Genomic DNA, 5,542 nt, shown 5'->3' with positions numbered 1-5,542 from the left:
TCAGCTTCAATACTACTACGTGATACAGTAGCCTGTTTCCGAGCACTCCAGGCGATCAATTTAGAGCCAAAGAACACAGCATAGCCCCCCGTGGATCGCCTGTCATCCGGGCTGCCAGCCCAGTCCGCATCAGAGTAGGCCGAAAGAACCCGAGAGGGAGTCGGCCGAATATGCATCCCAAAAGTCATTGTGAATTGGACATAACGCAGGATGTGCTTAACATCAGCCCAATGAGTGTCGCGGGGAGCCTGAAGATACTGACAATCCCTGTTGACAGCATAAGAAATATCTGGCCTTGTGATCGTCAAGTACTAAAGCCCACCAAAAATACTCCTGTACTCTGTGGCATCCGCAGAAGACAGAAGCGAACCATCAATGGCAGTGAGCTTTTCGGTAGATGACATGGGTGTGGTAGTCGGTTTGCACTTAAGCATCCCAGCTCGCTGCAATAAATCCAAGGAGTACTTCTTTTGTGTCATAACAAGACCATCAGCACGAGAGGTAACCTCAACCCTAAGAAAGTAGTGAAGCTTCCCAAGATCTTTGACAGCAAAAGCAGCACCAAGAGAGCGAACAAGAGCATCAGCAGCATACCAAGAGGAACTGACAAGAATAATATCATCCACATAGACCAAAAGATACATAGTGACTTCTGGCTTCCGTAGAAGAAATAATGAGGAGTCAGCAGTGGACGACACAAACCCATGAGCACGAAGAGCTAAGGCAAGACGAGCATTCCAGGCACAAGGAGCTTGCTTCAGACCATAGAGCGCTTTGGTGAGACGGCAGATGTGATCAGGACGATCAGGATCAGAGAAACTAGGCGGCTGTCGCATATAAACCTCTTCCTCCAAGAAACCATGAAGAAAGGCATTCTGCACATCAAGTTGACGAAGAGACCAACCGCGAGTGACAGCAAGAGAAAGAAGAAGCCGAATGGTGGTAGGCTTGACAACGGGACTGAAGGTGTCCTATAATCAAGACCATAGCGCTGCCGAAATCCTCTGGCAACAAGGCGCGCTTTATAACGCTTAATAGATCCATCCGAGTGCTTCTTCACTTTGAACACCCACTTGCAGTCAATAACATTAACCCGTGGTGGGGGAGGAATAAGAGTCCATGTCTCGTTATGAAGAAGAGCATGATACTCCCGCTCCATAGCCTCTCGCCAATGAGGAACACGCATGGCAGCCTGATACGAGCGGGGCTCAGAAGACGGATCCGCAACAGCAGCAGCCACACATGCTACCAACCAAGCAACAGTACCATCCGTACGTTCCTTTGGTCGAAAAATACCACTGCGACTGCGTGTATGTGGACGTAACACAGGAGCCGTCGAGGTCGAGGAAGCAGCCGGCGAGGGGTTGGGCGACGATGATGAAGAGGAATCAACCGGCGACGAGGAGCCAGGCGATGGAACCAGGTCCTCCATCGTGGCAGACGGCTCGGTGGATCCAGAGCCCGCTAGCGGGCTATCCAACAGAGCCGCGGGCGAGGCCGGTGGAGCGGACCGAGCCACGGGCGATGCCGGGGTAACGGGCCGAGCCCCAGGCGATGCCGGCGTAGTGGGCCGAGCTGCAGGCGAGGCCGGCGTAGCGGGCTGATCCACTGGAGACGCGGGCGAGGCCGACGTAGCGGGACGAGCCGCGAGAGACGCGGGCGTACCAGGCTGATTAGAGGATGAGGTCGGTGCCTCAGGTGCATCCACCGAGCGTGCATGGGCACACGGATTGAGGCCATCCAACGTCGCGGTGCGATCGACGTGGACAGCAGAGGGCGGCGGCGATGATGATGGGGAGTCCTCCAAAAGCTCCAAACGAGCCCCACGTCCGGTTCCTGCACCATGGTTAGGCAATAACACAGAAGAGTATGCAACATCATCAAATTGGTCAGAGGCAAGAGAGGATGAATGCATGGACGGAGGGGCATATGTGGACACAGGTAGATTGGCAAACGGAAAGACACGCTCATCAAACACTACATCCCGAGAAATGTAGACACGATTAGTGGGAACATGAAGACATTTGTAACCTTTATGAAGGGAACTATAGCCAAGAAAGACACACTTTTTGGACCTAAATTCCAGCTTGCGTTTGTTATAGGGTCGAAGATGCGGCCAGCAAGCACACCCAAATACTTTAAAGAAAGTATAATTGGGTTGTTCATTAAGGAGAAGTTCAAGGGGAGTCTTCATGTTGAGAACACGTGTGGGAGTACGGTTGATAAGAAAGCATGCAGTGGTAAAAGCATCACTCCAAAACCGGAAAGGAACCGATGCATGGGCCAAAAGAGTGAGACCAGTCTCAACAATATGACGATGCATACGTTCGACGGAACCATCCTGCTGATGAGAGTATGTGGACATGCTAAACGATGAGCAATCCCAAGCGACTGGAAGAAGGAGTTGAGGTTGCGATACTCGCCACCCCAGTCCGAGTGAACATGAACAATTTTATGCTTGAGAAGACGTTCAACATGTTTTTGAAACTGAACGACAATATCAAACGCATCAGATTTACGCTTAATAAGATAGAGCCAAGTAAAATGACTGTAAGCATCCACAAAACTAATATAATAGTTATGACCACTGACAGAAGTTTGGGCAGGGCCCCATACATCCGAAAAAACAAGTTCTAAAGGATGTTTCACCTCACGGCTAGACTCCGAAAAAGGAAGTTGATGACTCTTCCCCTACTGACAAGCATCACACACTGCTACATCATTATTGCTAGAGACACTAGGAAGCTCATGACGACGCAAAACATGACGAACGATAGGTGTGGCAGGATGACCAAGACGAGCATGCCACTGTGACGACGAGACGCGAACTCCACTGAAAACCCGAGAGACTCCAGGATGCTCCAGACGGTAAAGGCCCTGGTAGAGACGCCCACTAAGCAGAATGGCCCTCGTGTCCCGATCCTTAATAAAAAGATCAAACGGGTGAAATTCACAAAACACATTATTGTCATAAGTGAATTTAGGAACTGAAAGGAGATTACGCGTCACAGATGGTTCTCTAAGAACATCACGAAGCTGAAGCCTCCTAGTGGCATGACTAGTGAGAAGGGATTCTTGACCAATATGGGAGATGTGCATACCTGCTCCGTTGGCGGTGTGGATCTTATCGGAACCGTGATAGGGCTCGCGAGGATGAAGCTTCCCCATCTCATTCGACAGATGCTCCGTCGCACCAGAGTCCATGTACCAGTGCGGATCAACAAAGTAGGACTGAGTATGGCCCTGAGGCTTCTGCGGCGCCGGGCGGTCGGCCATAGCCACCCGACGCGCAGTGTTGCACGTATCCTTGCCGTCATTGCTGAGACCGAGGAAACTCTTCTGAAAACGATGATGGCACTTGGAGGCCCAATGTCCGTCAAGACCACAGAGCTGGCAGACCCGCCGACCCCCATCACCAGGTAGCGTCAGAGTGGGGGTGGACGAGGTCGGAGGGAGCGGCGCGGGCCCCTTGCCCGAGGCGAAGTACTGAGCGCCGGCGGAGGGGCGACCACCTCGGTAGACCGCATTGGCGGAGGAGGGCCGCGACTGCGGTTGGCACGTCGCGCCTCAACGCGCTGCTCAGTAAGAAGAAGCCGAGAGTAGACCTCATGCGCCATCATGGGGGTCGTGTTGCCGCGCTCATTAATGATCTCAACTAAGCCATCATACTCTTCGTCGAGGCCGTTGATGATGAAGGAGTTGAACTCAGAATCGGTAAGCGGCTGTCCAATGGATGCCAATGTGTCAGCAAGAGCCTTGACCTTGTTGTAGAACTCCGTTGCCATGGAATCAAGCTTCTCACAGGCGCCAAGCTTGTGACGGAGGGCACTGACCCGGGCTTGTGACTGTGACGCAAAAGAGCGCTCAAGGATGGTCCAAGCCTCATGGGAAGTCTTCAGGAAGACGATGAGCCCGGCAACAGCCGGAGTGAGCGAACCCTGGATGGAGGAGAGGTTCGCCTGGTCCTGCCCCGTCCAGACACAGTGTGCCGGGTTGTAAACCGGGCCGTTCACGCTGTCCACCAGTGCGGGAGGGCAAGGAAAAGTGCCGTCGACGTAGCCAAGCAAGTAGTGGCTCCCAAGGAGCGGAAGAACCTGTGCACGCCAGAAGATATAATTGTCGGACGAGAGCTTGACGGTGATGAGGTTGCCGAAGTGAAACGATGGACGCAACGATCCCGTGGAGGCACCTGCCGGAGGCGCGTACGCCATGGGGGTAGGGGCGGGCGGCGCGGGCGGGACCACGGGATTGGAACCCGTGGGCGGCGGCGGCGAGTATGCCCCGTAGAGGGAGGCAACGGGCGCTGCCGGAGTGAATCCCGCCTGAGGCACGGATGGCATGAGGCCCGCCATGACAGCCGACGAGGTGGCCTTGGGCGCGAAGGCCAGAGGCACGATGACGCCGGACGACGGGGCGGGTGAAGAGGCACTCGACGTATGAACCGTCAGCGCAAGCCCCGACTATGAAGGAGCCGGAGAGTTGTTGGAGAAAAACGAGCCAACGCTCCTGGTCCCGAGCTGCGGCGGCCGCATGGTGGCCGAGTCAAGCAGGAGAAAGAGGAGGGCGGCGAGCGAGGCCAGGAGAAACCCGGCAGAGGAGGAGCTGGAGGCGGCAGCACCCGACATGGTCGAGACGTAAAGATCGATATATTGGACGACTATATTCACACATCGGAAAGGTTCTGAGTGATTCGGGTATTTTTTCGGAGTACCGGAGAGTTACGGGAATTCGCCGGGGAGTATATGGGCCTTATTGGGCTTTAGAGGAAAGAGAGAGGGGAGGTTGCGCGCCCCCAAGGCTTACTCCGAATTGGACTAGGAGGAGGGGCGGCGCCCCCACTACTAGAAAAAGGCTTACTAGTGGCTCACCAGTTTTGCCTACTAATGGCGCACCACTGGTGCGCCACTAGCATCACGCCACTAGTATTTTTTACTAATGGCGCACCAGTGGTGCGCCATTAGTATCTGGTATACTAATGGCGCACCACTGGTGCGCCATTAGTATATGCCATGGTGCGCCATTAGTATAGGCCACTGGTGCGCCATTAGTATAGGCCACGGTGCGCCATTAGTATAGGCCACGGTGCGCCATTAGTATTTTTGAATTTTGAAGGCGGGAAAATAGTAGTGGCGCACCGTCTAACCCCCACCGTGCGCCATTGCTATGTTTGAATTTTGAATTTGGATCTGGATCGCGATTTTTTTGCCCATTTTTTGCTCGTTTTTTTGGCTCTTTTTTTGCACGATATTATTTCAAATTTTGTTCCTGTTTTTGGATCTTGTACGTTCTTTTGCCGTGTTCTTTTGCCGGAGAGGAATTCGCCGGAGAGGAGGAGGAGGAGGTCGCCGGAGAGGTGCTCGCCTACATCGCCGGAGAGGAGGAGGAGGTCGCCGGAGAGGAGTTCACCGGAGCATCGGAGAGGAGGAAGGAGAAACCATGAGGGGAGCTCACCGAAGAGGAGGGAGGAGGAGCTCACCGAAGAGGAGGGAGGAGGAGCTCACCGGAGAGGAGGGAGTAGGAGCTCACCGGAGAGGAGGGAGGA

This window comes from Triticum aestivum, chromosome 7D, assembly GCF_018294505.1.
Source record: "Triticum aestivum cultivar Chinese Spring chromosome 7D, IWGSC CS RefSeq v2.1, whole genome shotgun sequence".
NCBI lineage: Eukaryota > Viridiplantae > Streptophyta > Magnoliopsida > Poales > Poaceae > Triticum > Triticum aestivum.
Note: the sequence above shows the minus strand (reverse complement) of the source record.